The sequence below is a fragment of the Cervus elaphus genome, chromosome 20 (genome assembly GCF_910594005.1).
Source record: "Cervus elaphus chromosome 20, mCerEla1.1, whole genome shotgun sequence".
Classification (NCBI taxonomy): Eukaryota; Metazoa; Chordata; class Mammalia; order Artiodactyla; family Cervidae; genus Cervus; species Cervus elaphus.
Window position 1 is genome coordinate 102,095,850 of NC_057834.1, and position 15,997 is coordinate 102,111,846.

Genomic DNA, 15,997 nt, shown 5'->3' on the forward strand with positions numbered 1-15,997 from the left:
GTGAACTGAACTAAACTGAACTGATAAGGGAAAAGAATTTAAAAAAGAATATATATCCATGTGTGTTTGCATAACTGAATCACTGTGCTACACATGAAACTAATATGATGTTGTAAATCAACTATACTTTAATAAAAAAAAGAATAAGATAAATCAGAACGTAAATGCTCATTAATAAGGAATTGGTTAAACATGTTTCTGTGCCTTGGAAAATAAATTTGAAGGTCAGCAGGCTGATCTGTATGTTAAAACTCCCTGGGATGCATTGTTGAGGGGAAGTACAGTCGGTTACAGAGTTGTATGAATAGAGGGAGACCTCTCACTTTTCCCAAGCAGACATGATGCAGACGTACATGTGCACATGCGTACCTGCACCACACAGGGCCTAACAGGACGTTATCAAACTGCAGCACTGATCGTCTCTGAGAGGGAGTGGGGAGGTAACTTTGCTTCCTGACTCAAGCACTTCTGTGCTATTTGAGTGTTTCCATCAATACCTACTTTATTTAAAAATTACTTTCAAATGCCATATGTCCCAGAAAGCTTAAAAGGGCAATGAAGATAGATATGAAGACTGGTTTGAATACTGACTCTGCAACTTACTAGCTTTGTGACCTTTAGCCATCAATGTGACCTCTCCAGAAATCAAACCCATTACTTGACAGGGAAGCAGGGGTCGTATGACTCCCACCTGGCTGTGGGATGGGGGACCTTCTTGGACACTGAACCACAGTAAGAAGCAGTAGATAATGCAGTAGACGGGATTCGGGGAGAGGGTTAGCATAATGCTGCCTCATGTCATTGAATATGGCATTAATAGTCTCCATAAAGCTCTTCCCCTTTTACCCAGGGTACAAACCAGAAGTCTTTAAGTTTGCAGCAGTTAATTTTATCCATCCGGGCTTCCAATCAATGCTTTTACTTAGAAGATATTTATGTTTAGGATGTTGAAAAGCTTCCCTGACCCTCAGTCAGATCCCCAAGGCATTCTAATACCACTTTCTCGAGTTAAGTGCTGAGACCTTGGACCCTTGATGTGAGAAACAATAAATAATAAGGACTGCGGCACTTGGCAAATATAAAGCTTTGTGCAAAGTTGTAGAAAGAATGCTCAAGCACTCAGAATAAACATGAGAAGCAGAATGTAATGCCCCTAGCTTTTGATCCTAGCAATTAGAAGTGAAAATAGCCACTATAATTTTTGAATGTTGGACCATCCCCTTCCAAGCATTTTGTGCATCAGCTCTCATTGCTTAGTAGGGTGTGTCTCCTTTTCTTTTCAGCCCCTGTTTCCCTAACCTTCCTTTCCTTGCCAAACTCATAATGATTACGGTTCTGTTTATTCCCCAAATACTGTAGTTAGCCCTCTCTCCCTAGACCCTCAGTGGTGTTCGTTTTCCATCTAATCCAGAATATTCAACTTTTCACAATGTAATGTTAACATGTCCATCTTCTGCTTGAATTCTTCCTACTATGGGCAGAATTAAGTCTTTCTTTTTTTAAATGAATTTTTATTGGAGTACAGTTGATTTACAGTGTTGGGTTAGTTTCTGCTCTACAGCAAAGTAAATCAGCTATGCCCACTCTTTTTTAGATTCTGTTTCCATGTAGGCCATTACACAGTACTGAGTAGAGTTCCCGGTACTATACAGCAGGTTCTTATTAGTCACCTATGGTATATATAGTCATCTGTATATATCAGTCTCAATCTCCCAATATATCCCTCCCCTCCTCTCTCCTTTAGGAACAATAAATTTGTTTCTATATATGTGACTCTATTTCTCTTTTGTAAATGGGTTCGTTTGTCCCATGTTTTTAGATTCCACCTATAAGTGATACCATACAATATTTGTCTTTCTCTGTAAGTCTAACTTTCTTAAATTAGCACTCAAGAAGTGCTCTATAATCTGAATACCTCATTCTGGCCTAAGAGAAAGAATAGATGATGTGATATTAAGAGACTTGGGTTCAAGTTAAAGCCAAGTATCTTGTTTGGATTTCCTGACCTCTTTTAGCTTCAATTTTCTCATTTGTAAAAAAGGGATTAATAATAATATCTACCTCTCAAGATTGTTGTGAGGAGCAAATGAATTCATGCCGGTGAAAGCACTCTGTAAGCAGTAAACCTTGTAAAATATAATAACATTTGTGGAGTACTTGTATGAAATGCTAGGTAGCATGCTGCTGCTGTATAGTTGCTCAGTCATGTCTGATCTTTTGTGACCCCGATGGACTGTAGCCCGCCAAGCTCTTCTGTCCTTGAGATTTCCCAGACGAGAATACTGGGTTGTCTGTCATTTCCTCCTCCAGGGGATCTTCCCGACTCAGGGACTGAACCTGCGTCTCCTGCGATGGGCAGGCAGATTCTTTACCACTGAGCTGGTAGGCAGCATACTTGCTCACTAAATCTCACTAATAGGATGCCTATTGTTATTTCCATTTTACAGTAAGATAACCGGGTACATGTGGGTTCTAGCATCTTAGGGACACAGCAGACAGTCCAACACGGGCTCTAATCCTCGAGCCCATACTTCGACCATCCTGAGGCTCTCCTATTAAATATGATGACTGCCCATTCCTCACAAAGAGGCAGCCATGCCAGTGATCACTTCTCCAAGTTTCAGAACAAGCCACACTCACCTCATCTTTGTCCATCCGACATCTTCTTTCTTTTCTGTAGAAACAAATGCTTCACAGACCAGTTCAACTCTCACCCTTTTCAACAAATTTCCTTTGACCACAGTCCCTGTTAAAACCTCTGTTCATCCCTCACCCAGCCCTTGATTGCACCTCCCTTATATTTGCCTTCTCTGTGGACTTCTGCAGGCCGGAAGGATAGAATTCCTCTGTTTTCCCGGCATTCAGCACAATAGAAGGTACTCAGTGAGTAGTTCTTGAACAAGGAAGTATTAGCTAACTTGGTATTCTTAAATTTTACCTGTTTATATAAATTACTTGGAGTAGTTGTTAGAAACATGTATTTCTGTGCCCTGCGCCAGGGCTCCTGAATTAGCAACTCTGGAGGTGGGTGGAACCAGGCAATCTAAACTCAAGAAGCAATTCAGGTGATTCTCATGATCAGGTAAGATTAGAAAGGGCTGGTCTAATTCAGTGGCTCATAACCAGGGTACACACCTGAACGTCCTTGGGAAGCTTTTCACCCCGGGGAAGCCCATTTTCATCTCAACCCATTTCAGAGATTCTGAGTCATGAAGTCTAGAATATGTTTTTTAAAAGTTTCTTAGCTGATTCCTGTGTTTTCGTTTCCAACTCCTGCCTCGGTTAACAATCCATTTCTAGAGGGTTAGGCACGGGATTGTGCAACCTTCACCCTCCCACCCCAAAAGAGACTAAAATATTGATGGTAAGTTTCAAGACCTATAATTTTGAACCTGATACAATGCCAAGGACATAATGGTGTTCAATAGGAAATTGGTTAGTAGAATTAAAATTTCTATTCCATTTCCTTACCCATACACCACTTCCCACCTAACTAGCTTTTGACGCTACCATGTATCCAAACCTATTCCTGGTTTAATTAGGTTTTTTCACTTGCCTGGCTAGCTATCTCTCGACACTGGCATCCATAATAGGTAAGTGGCTTAAAAATCTACCCTCATTAGAATTCTACATCCTTTCAGTTGGTACATTCTGATTTTTTCAGACCATTGACATAAACGCTGCATCACATTCAAAGCATGCCCTGGCTGCCAGTAAGCCTCTGCCTTGCCCTTAGTAATGACACATACACGACATGATCAGTTCTACTGTAAATGAATCCTAGGTCTCCCTGTGATAGGCCTGATTGGACACAGCTGAACTGCTCACAGCTAAATTCTCCCCAGCAGAACTGCCCAGGTGCCTAGAATTTCGATAGAACAACTATATATTTTCTTCCCTTCAGAAGAAAATATGCCCAGAACATGGGGCATATTAAGGTCTATAAACACTCACTAGTTTCTCTGGTTATTTCAAATGCAGGCTTTGAGGACACAGCATGGAGCTAGTGAGCGTGATAAATGGGAGAAGAGGAAGGTTAGTCTGTCTAGCACTTGAGGGCAGAGACTTGAGCAGGATACCCTGAAGCACTTGTCTTTGTGACCACCCACTACAGGTGTAGAAAAGGGTAGAGATATTTGATAACGCTGGGAAAGGGAGGCCGAAAACACAGCTCACAGGTAGCACTTTTTCTGAGAACATAGGAATGAAGTAGGACACTTTCTAACCGTTCAATTCACATAATGTCTAATTTCATGTTCTCCCTCAACCCAATAATCTTAATGTGCTGGTACTTGTTACTCATTTGGTTTTTTCATCCTCTCCTTGGCCCTCTCAGACCCACTCTCATTTCTCTTCCTTGTCTCTAATATCCTTTAAACATGCTATTTTCCCTCGGGATTTGATTTATCACTCTTTCAGAAGACTCTTGAGAGTTCCTTGGACAACAAGGAGATTGAACCAGTCAATCCTAAAGGAGATAAACCCTGAATATTCATTGGAAGGACTGGTGCTGAAGCTGAAGCTCCAATACTTTGGTCACTTGAGGCAAAGAGTCGACTCATTGGAAAAGACCCTGATACTGGGAAAGACTGAAGTCAAGGGGGAGGGGGGGATGACAAAGGATGAGATGATTGGATGCCATCACTGACTCAATAGACAAGAGTTTGAACAAATTCCGGGAAATGGTGAAGGACAGGGAAGCCTGACGTGCTGCAGTCCGTGGGGTCACAAAGAGTTGGACATGATTTAGTGACAGAACAACAACAACTCTCCTTGGACATAAGATGTGTTGCAAAGAAGAAGAAAAGGGAAAAGGCATCAACTTAGAATTCATCATTTGTCCCTTTCATAGTTGATATGTGTGTGTGAGAGAGAGACACTAATTGATTCTATATTTTCCTTAAAGAGAATTGTGACTTCACTGTATTATGTAATTATATATGAGGTTTGGACTTTTTTTTTCTTTCACTTTCTTCTTTCTTTGCTTTCCTTCCCTCCCTCCCTTTGCCTTCAGTTGCTCTGGATCATAATAAATGCTAAACAATCTGCCATTGTATACAATTTGCACACAAGCTGCCAAACTGACTGCCAGTTTTAAGTCCTGATGTGATCAAGAATGGTTGAGTTAAAAAGGCACTGAAAAACCGGTTTTCTACAGGAAATAGGAATTTATTAAAATCAGGCCTCCTCAAATGTCCTGGCTGTTAGGCTGGCAGCCTTCCAGATCAGCCCAGCTGGGAGAGGAGGAGGAGGCTGGCGGATTCGATCCCCCTGCCAGGCTGGGGACACCGCAAGGGCAGGAGAAGCAGCTGTCATCAAACAGATGAGAGAATCTCCCTGCAGATTCTCCCAGGACAGCAGAACGATGGTTTCCTACTCTAATTCCCAGGTTTTCTAGGGAGTGCTATTTGTGGATTCTGGCTATCCGTGGGCTCCCAACCTATATTTTAACTTATCTCTGATCTACCAGTAGTTGTCCCCCAATAGACTAAAATGTTACTAAAAACCTCATGAAGTCTTGGGTTCTAATCCCAACAGGGTTAACTTCCAATATCCGCCCCCTGAATTGTGAGCTGAAACGAAATAACACCCAGTAACTGACAAGTATCACTATGTCTATCATCCCAGCAGGGGGCACCCAGGACAGCTGTCCTCTCTTTTACCCATTGGTTTGGACACCACTTCTGTTCAGATGGTAAAGCGTCTGCCTGCAATGCGGGAGACCCGGGTTTGATCCATGGGTCAGGAAGATCCCCTGGAGAAGGAAATGGCAACCCAGTCCAGTACTCTTGCCTGGAAAATTCCATGGACAGAGGAGCTTGGTGAGCTACAGTCCATGGGGTCGCAAAGAGTTGGACACAACTGAGTGACTTCACTTCACTTTCCGTTCAGGACCTAAGGGCTTGAGAAGGTACCATCCTGGCTCGCTAGTCTTCCTGCTGATGCTGTAATAATGGCTAACACTTTCTAAAGGTGTACTTGGACCAGCAATTGTTTTACCCGTTTTAAAAATATTGACTCTTTGAATCCTCACTGACCACCTCTGAAATTCAGGTCACAACAGGATTAAGTCACTTGACCAAAACCAGTGGTCAGATGGGAATCTGGGAGGTTTGGTTTCAGAGCAGGCACGTAAGTGCCATAGGACCTGCGCTCTTTCTTGTTGAAGGAAGGAAGCTGTTAATATATATATTTGCAGAATGCAGTGCTGGGAATTTGAGAAACAGATGAAAAGACAAACACTGAGGAACAATTAGGGGCAGAGAGAAGCAGGTCAGAATGTGTTTCTGGGGCAGGGAGCAAATGCATCTCCGGTCAGCCTCTCACTGGGAAGAAGTGTCTCAGGAGGGAGGGGACAATGGTCTAGGGGCCCTAGTCTACTACATTTCCTCAGACCCTGTGTCTTCCCTTCTTCCCCTAAGCTCCTGCCTATTTTTAACTCCTTAATTTTCGGAACAGCATCTAGATCTAATGTTCTTCCTTTTTCTTTCCACCATTTTCAACACAGTAATTGTAGTTAGCATTTACTGAATGCAACACTTTGTGAAGCACTTTATATATAGTTTTGTATTTGACTCCAATAGCAACTCTATGAAATATGATGAGGGAGACGAGGCTCAGAGGTTAATTGATTTTCCCAAGGTCACATCTCATAGCCCGTAGGTGGTGGAGCAGTTTTGAGTCAAGTCTGTCTACCTCCAGAACCCAGATTAATTCATTTGTGATAAGGTTAAAATGGATATTAAGTCTGACGATAAAAAGTGAGACAAACTGTGGGGATTAATAGCAACATCCCATCCCAAATTTCTTACCCCTCACCTCAGTAAATGCCCCCGTATCCCTCAGGCCATCCAGACCTCTGACCCCTCTCTCCTAAAGCGTAATTCATCATCCACTTGCATCAGTTCAGCCTCCTGTGTACCCTTGAATCCATCCAGTTTTGTCCTCTCCCTGCTTTGGTCTGGTCACTATCACTTCCCACATAGCCTGCAATTTTGTGCGTGGTCCGACCCCTGTCTCTTTCTCTTGCCTCACTTTTGTTGCCTCTTGCCCATCTACTCTAAGAAACAGTTATAATTAAGTACTTTGAGGTCTTCTCAGGTGTTGTGTCCTGTTACCTGTCTCAGGCAGGTTACTAGACAAACTGTTCTGTCTGCCCCTACCATTTCCTACAATTCTCCTCATTGCCTGGCTAACTCTACTAATTTTTCAGGGCTCAGCTTAGATATTACTTCCTCTGAGAAGTTTTAGCTTAATTCCCCAAGTCCGTTAAGGGTCCTTGTAACACCAACCCAGCTTGAACTTCACTCATCACACCATGTCCCTTTATTCATTTATACTCTCAATTATAAGCTCATTGAGGGCAGGGTTCATCACTATCCCCAGCAATTAACTCAATATATATTTGTTGAATGAATGAATATGCACATGAATTTGAATATTTACATGTATTAGGGTTCTCTAGAGAAATAACCTATAGGATATACATAGAGAAAAATGCATTTATTATGAGCAGTTGACTCACGTGATTATGGAGGCTGTCACGTCCCAATATCTACAGGGTGAGTGAGCAAGCAGAAAACCCAAGAGAGCTGATGGTTTAGTTCCAGTTGAAGGCCAATAGGCTTAAGGCCCAGGAAGAGCTGATATCTCTTGAATATCTGTGAATTCATGTCCATGTGTGCGGGAGCGCTCAGTTGCTTCAGTTGTGTCCAACTCTTTGTGGCCCCATGGACTATAGCCTGCCAGGGTCCTCTGTCCATGGAATTTTCCAGGCAAGAATACTAGAGTGGGTTGCCATTTCTTCTCCAGGGGATCTTCCCAATCCAGGGATCAAATCTGAGTCTGTTGCATCTCCTGCATTGGCAAGTGGATTCTTTACCATTAGCACCCCCTGGGAAGTCCATAAGATAGGGATAATTCTCTCACTCATGGGGTGGTCGGCCTTTTTGACCTATTCAGGTCTTCAACTGATTGGATAAGGCCCACCACACTGGGGCCCAAATGAATAATCAGACAGACCCTCAACTAAGCCGGATGCTGTTGCAGGTACACATGACTGAGCCCCAATGCCACCAGAAGAAATGAAAAGCTAAGTTCAACCTAAACTGCTAAAATAAAGAATTGTGAGCTAAAAAAAAATGGCTACTGGTTTGAACCACAGAGTTTTAAAGTAATTTCTTATATAGTACAAGCTAACTAATACACTATTTGATTCCTTCCTTTTGTGAGCAACAAATCAACTATCACACCCTTGCAGGTGTCAGGATAGAAATAATGGGGATACCATCTGTATGCAAAAGTAGATAACTGATCCATAGAAAGATTGTACTGATGACTCAATTTTAGGACAAATGGAATTAATTTTGGCAAAATTATGAGGTGCTGTTTTAAAGTGCAGAAATTCTCATTTTTCTTTAAATTCACTTCTCTCTTTTTAAATTGGATTGGGAGACAAATTGAATTTGGTAGACTGTATCTATTTTCATTTAAATTTCCTAAGCTTTTTGATGAAATTCAGGCTTTTCCCCCAATCTCAAATCCTTTATTTTAAAAGCTGTTATGTTTATTTACTTATTTATTTTTGCCAGAGACAGGATATCTTTTAGATGCTCTGATCAAAACAAGACAGTACATCCCTTGAGTTTACTTCTGTGTAAGTAAAAGTTCATGTCGATTTAGCTGTCTTGAGAGTCTGAACATTCTTTAGATTTTCTATGATAAGGTTCTCTTTTAATTTTTGGCCAAATTATATTCAATTCCAAATTAAAGATAGAGAAGAATTCTTGAGCTCTTCTGGTTCTCCCTTGCACAAATCAGATTTTTTAAAAATATAGAACAATGGCACAGGACTTCCTTGATCACTGAAGCAATCAACTGAAGGCTGGAGAGGTTGGATACCTAAGTCTCAGAATGCTTTTGTTTATAGGATGAAATCAGTTCTGCATGTCAAAGTCTTAAATGCTGAATCCTATCCTCCCCTACTCCTCCATCAATGCCCCATCTCCAGGACACTGTAGTTTATACTGTTATTAGACAAGTATCTAAATTTCTCCTGATCACGAGTGCATTGCTTTCCAGGGTGCATCAAAGTCTCTTTGACTCTAGACTGCAGTTTATAGTGCATGCTGACATTAAGCCTTCTCTTTCTGGGGCCGCCCTGCGTCTGACCATCCCTGACTGCTGCTATGTGTGTTGTAGTGCCCCAAGTTCTAAGCATACCCTAGTTTATGAGACTTTGGTGGACTGTCTACATCACTGAACCCAAAAATTCTGAAATACAGAATGGGCCTAATCATCCTATGATCCCTTCTTTCCAAGCTATTTTATGACTGAGAAAAAATTACTTCAAGGAAGATCTGATATTAGGACTCTTTTTATATCCTTGCTTTTATGTGGAATGTTAAAAGTCTTTGTCCTAGGCCACCCAGGATATTTGGTTACCTAACCAAGATATAAATGCCTAGAATTTCTGCAGTCTCAATTGCCTGTCTCTTATTTGCTTCAAACGGTGTCAACGTTTTTGTAAGAACAAAAATATAAAAATAAAAAATACAACTTGATACATAGAACCAACCATTTCCTTCCTTATCAATTCAAGCACTTGAAAATGTGGCAGAGGATATTATAAACTACCTGCTGAATCAACCATGAATGAAAAAGTGAAGGTGTGGATAAATTGTATTACTAACAGAACTGATATTAAATTTGCCAGCAGTTTTATTTTCTAGCATTGAAGACACTAAGTCATCTTGAGGTAGTCCTTTGCTCTGGAACAGAGGTAGCAGCCAGCATCACTCCTCATTCTTTCCCCCTCCCTTCTTTCTCTGTTAAAGACAGAGGAGAAGTCTGAGCTGCAGCAGCCATCTTGTAATCATGAAACAGAAAGTATGAAGACAAATGCCAAAACTGTAAAAATGGCACTGTGGAAATATAGAAAAAGCTTAGTCTTAGATGGCATCATTGCACAACTAGCTGGACCACTGGCTTCAACTTCCCACCTTAGAATTCCTTGTTCTGTGAGAAAAATGAACTCTGTTTCTTTAATTCTCTGATAGGGTTTCTGTTATTTGCATCTGAACAAAGGGAAACTTACTTCTTGTGGTCAGTAGGTGCCCAATATGCTACTGGAGATCAGTGGAGAAATAACTCCAGAAAGAATGAAGGGATGGAGCCAAAGCAAAAACAATACCCAGTGTGGATGTGACTGGTGATAGAAGCAAGGTCCGATGCTGTAAACAGCAATATTGCATAGGAACCTGGAATGTTAGGTCCATGAATCAAGGCAAATTGGAAGTGGTCAAACAGGAGATGACAAGAGTGAACACTGACTTTCTAGGAATCAGCGAACTAAGATGGACTGGAATGGATGAATTTAACTCAGATGACCATCAGGAATCCCTTAGAAGAAATGGAGTAGCCATCATAGTCAACAAAAGAGTCCGAAATGCAGTACTTGGATGCAATCTCAAAAGCAACAGAGTGATCTCTGTTTCTTTCCAAGGCAACCATTCAATATCACGGTAATCCAAGTCTATGCCCTGACCAGTAACGCTGAAGAAGCTGACGTTGAACAGTTCTATGAAGACCTACAAGACCTTCTAGAACTAACAACCAAAAAAGATGTCTTTTTCATGATAGGGGACTGGAATGCAAAAGTAGGAAGTCAAGAAACATCTGGAGTAACAGGCAAATTTGGCCTTGGAGTACGGAATGAAGCAGGGCAAAGGCTAATAGAGTTCTGCTAAGAGAACGCGCTGGTCATAGCAAACAGCCTCTTCCAACAACACAAGAGAAGACTCTACACATGGACATCACCAATGGTCGACACTGAAATCAGATTGAATATATTCTTTGCAGCCAAAGATGGAGAAGCTATGTACAGTCAGCAAAAACAAGACCGGGAGCTGACTGTGGCTCAGATCATGAACTCCTTATTGCCAAATTCATACTGAAATTGAAGAAAGTGGAGAAAATCACTAGACCATTCAGGTATGACCTAAATCAAATCCCTTATTACTATACAGTGGCAGTGAGAAATAGATTTAAGGGACTAGATCTGATAGACAGAGTGCCTGATGAACTATGGATGGAGGTTCATGATATTGTACAGGAGACAGGGATCAAGACCATCCCCAAGAAAAAGAAATGCAAAGAAGCAAAATGGCTGTCTGAGGAGGCCTTATAATTAGCTGTGAAAAGAAGAGAAGTGAAAAACAAAGGGGAAAAGGAAAGATATTCCCATTTGAATGCAGAGTTCCAAAGAATAGCAAGGAGAGATAAGAAAGCCTTTCTCAGTGATCAATGCAAAGAAATAGAGGAAAACAAAAGAATGGGAAAGACTAGAAATCTCTTCAAGAAAATTAGAGATACCAAGGGAACATTTCATGCAAGGATGTGGTCAATAAAGGACAAAAATGTTATGGACCTAACAGAAGCAGAAGATATTTAGAAGAGGTGGCAAGAATACACAGAAGAACTGTACAAAAAAGATCTTCATGACCCAGATAATCACGATGGTGTGATCACTTACCTAGAACCAGACATCCTTGAAGGTGAAGTCAGGTGGGCCTTAGGAAGCATCACTATGAACAAACCTAGTGCAGGTGATGGAATTCCACTTGAGCTATTTCAAATCGTAAAAGATGATGCTCTGAAAGTGCTGCACTCAATATGCCAGCAAATTTGGAAAACTCAGCAGTGGCCACAGGACTGGAAAAGGTCAGTTTTCATTCCAATCCCAAAGAAAGGCAATGCCAAAGAATGCTCAAACTACTGCACAGTTGCACTCATCTCACACGCTAGTAAAGTAATGCTCAAAATTCTCCAAGCCAGGCCTCAGCAATACATGAACCGTGAACTTCCATATGTTCAAGCTGGTTTTAGAAAAGGCAGAGGAACCAGACATCAAATTGCCAACATCCACTGGATCATTGAAAAAGCAAGAGAGTTCCAGAAAAAACATCTATTTCTGCTTTATTAACTATGCCAAAGCCTTTGAGTGTGTGGATCACAACAAACTGTGGAAAATTCTGAACAAGATGGGAATACTAGACCACCTGACCTGCCTCCTGAGAAATCTGTATGCAGGTTAGGAAGCAACAGTTAGAATTGGACATGGAACAACAGACTGGTTCCAAATAGGTAAAGGAGTACGTCAAGGCTGTATATTGTCACCCTGCTTATTTAACTTATATGCAGAGTACCTCATGAGAAACGCTGGGCTGGAAGAAGGACAAGCTGGAATCAAGATTGCTATGAGAAATATCAATAACAGATGACACCACCGTTATGGCAGAAAGTGAAGAAGAACTAAAGAGCCTCTTGATGAAAATGAAAGAGGAGAGTGAAAAAGTTGGCTTAAAGCTCAACATTCAGAAAACTAAGATCATGGCATCTGGTCCCATCACTTCATGGCAAATAGATGGGGAAACAGTGGAAACAGTGGCTGACTTTATTTTTCTGGTCTCTAAAATCACTGCAGATGTTGATTACAGCCATGAAATTAAAAGACGCTTACTCCTTGGAAGGAAAATTATGACCAACCTAGACAGCATATTAAAAAGCAGAGACATTACTTTGCCAACAAAGGTCCATCTAGTCAAGGCTATGGTTTTTCCAGTGGTCGTGTATGGGTGTGAGAGTTGGACTATAAAGAAAGCTGAGCGCCAAAGAATTGATGCTTTTGAACTATGGTATTGGAGAAGACTCTTGAGAGTCCCTTGGACTGCAAGGAAATCCAACCAGTCCATCCTAAAGGAGATCAGTCCTGGCTGTTCATTGGAAGGACTGATGCTGAAGCTGAAACTCCAATACTTTGGCCACCTGATTCGAAGAGTTGACTCATTGGAAAAGACCCTGATGCTGGGAAAGATTGAGGGCAGGAGGAGAAGGGGACAACAGAGGATGAGATGGTTGGATAGCATCACCGACTCAATAGACATGAGTCTGAGTAAACTCCGTGAGTTGGTGATGGACAAGGAGGCCTGGTGTGCTGCAGTCCAGAGGGTAGCAAAGAGTTGGATATGACAGCGACTGAACTGAACTGAACTTCTGGTGGTAAAACAGTGTGAGAAATCAGTTATAATTTGAACATTTTTGGACATTAGAGTGGTACTGTCTTATTAATACCACTCGAGGGGCTTCCCTGGCAACTCAGACAGTAAAGAATCTGCCTGTAGTACAGGATTCGATCCCTGGGATGGGAAGATCTCCTGGAGAACGAAATGGCAACCCAGTCTAGTATTCTTGCCTGGAGAATTCCAGGGACAGAGGAGCCTGGCAGGCCACAGTCTATGGGGGTCGCAAAAGAAATATGGACACAATGGACACTACTGAGTGACTAACACACACATCTTATTAATAGCTCTCACTGATGACATAAACTAAGGTTTTAGACATTATTATACACACACTTAAGCAGAACAATACCTTAATTATGTAGTTTGACCTCAACATGTATAACAACTTGTGAGCACATCTATTATATATGATTTTCTTCTCTATAGGAAACATTTTTATCTATCAGTAATGCATTGTTACTGAAGTGACTTAGCACGCAGTGCATTGTTAATATGAGCTAGTTGTTGAGACATGCAAAAAAGTCTCAGGAGATCAGATTGGATGTTGTCATCATATTTGCTGAAACAGAATTCAACTCATAAATATAATTATCCTTGGTCATTAGAGTGAACGCTTTTCATTTGAATTCTGGTCTGGTCTCTAGCACTTAAGAGGGAAATGAGGGGTCTGAGGCAGGATTTGGACATTCAGGCCATGACAGAAGACAAAAGGGCTGGGGTTGGTTAGTACAGATAGTAGATGAGTACGGTGTATGGAGCACTTAAAATTAGCCTTCACATCTATTAAGGGATATTGTTCAGAAAATGAGAACCAGCTGTTCTCCAGTTTTATGATGAAAACCCCCTATGGAGTGGGCTTATATTTTTGCATCTGGAATTCACAGAAGCCAAAAAGAACTCCCTCCTGAAAGGTGAATATTGACTATTCCTCCTGGAACTGAATATTTAGGTAAGATTTAGATCTTATTCTCTGGAGGTAGTGGCTTACATTTAATTGAGTCTCCAACAAACAAACAACTAAACGCTGAGTCTCCTTATCCTTTTTGTTAAGAAACAAAAAGTGGAGATGCATAAGACAGGGTCTCCCATGACACCTCCACCTCCATAGGCAAAGCTGCTGAGCATTTATTCTTTAGGGACACCCAAGGTCTATAAGTAAGAAACAAGGAGACAGAGGCCCTCTAGGTGGGAGATAGGCCCTGAAGCCTTGCGGCTCTCTGCCAGCCTTTAGAGAACTCCTTCCCTCAGGTAGGAAGTAAAGCAGCTCTCAGTGAATGCACTGGTGTCTGGAAGCCATTACACAAAACCCTGAGCTTTTCTAGTTCTCTTTGTACTCATTCTCATCTGTGTGGTACTGCCTAAAGGCATTGGTCAGAACTGACTGATTTCTCCAGGATGGTTCTATGATTTTATCACTGTACATAAAAGTGTAAGCTCTGGATTTCTTCCTTCTTAGTAAACCCTTCCTAGTACGGAGTAAACATCTTTCTAGGGAGGAAAAGCAAAATATTCTCACTCTTAAATTATGTTTGCCTGCTTTGCATACCTTTGAAATGGGAAGAAGATTGTATACCTGGCTTCCGGGGAAAAATATCAGCGCACCTTGACTCCAGTACACAAAATAGCAGCTAACTGGCGCCATCTGGAGGGCAAGAGGAGTCTGAACACCAAAGCAAATTTGAAAAACTTAGAAATGACATATAGGCATATTTCAGAGATATGGCAGGTTCCAGATCACCGCTATAAAGCCAATAATGCAATGCAGTGAGTCATATGAATTTTCTGGTTTCTCAGTGCATATAAAAGTTATGTTTATACTGTGGTCTCTTAAGTGCGCAATGTTTTAAAACATTATGATGTTTAAAAAATCATTATACATAACTTAAAAATATATTATCATGGTGACTAAACTTATGATGATTATTTTGAAATGTATGGAAATACTGAATCATTATATTGGGTACCAGGAACTAATATAGTGGTATAAGTCAGTTATACTAAACAAACACTCTCATAAGAGACCAGATTTGTGGCCACCAGAGAAAGGGCACAGGGGGAGGAGGAGCTGGATGAAGATAACCAAAAGGTACAAATTTCCAGTTATAAATAAATACTGAGGATGTAATGTACAACATGATAAAGATAACACTGTATGTTACGTATGAAAGTTGCTAAGAGAGTAAATCCTAGGAGTTCTCATCACAGGGAAAAGTTTTTACCTATTTCTTTAATTTTGTATCTGTATGATATGATGGATGTTCACTAAACTTATTATGTTAATCATTTAATGACCTATGTAAGTCATGACCTATGTATGTACTATGCTGTACACCTTGAACAGTATGACAATTATAATAAAACTAGAAGAAGAAAAATTTTAACAAAGAAAGAGCACCCAGATATTAAAAAACAGTTACTAAAATATATTATCATCTGACAAAGCAGGGTTGCCACAAACCTTCAATATGTTAAAAAAAAATTGCAAAGTGTAATAAAGCAAACCACAATAAAATGAGGCATGCTTATGAATCTAAACATTATAGAATTAATAGAATTTCCTGCTCCTTTTCTGCTCCCTTTCCTGAATGTGCCTGGGCCATTCACAAGGAGGGCTGGGGGAATCTCTTCAGTTCAGTTCAGTCGCTCAGTCATATCCGACTCTTTGCGACCCTATGGGCTGCAGCACGCCAGGCCTCCCTGTCCATCACCAACTCCCGGAGTTTACTCAAACTCATGTCCATTGAGTCGGTGATGCTATCCAACCATCTCATTCTCTGTCATCCCCTTCTCCTCCTACCCTCAATCTTTCCCAGCATCAGGGTCTTTTCCAATGAGTCAACTCTTCGCATGAGGAGGCCAAAGTACCGGAGTTTCAGCTTCAACATCAGTCCTTCCAATGAACACCCAGGACTGAT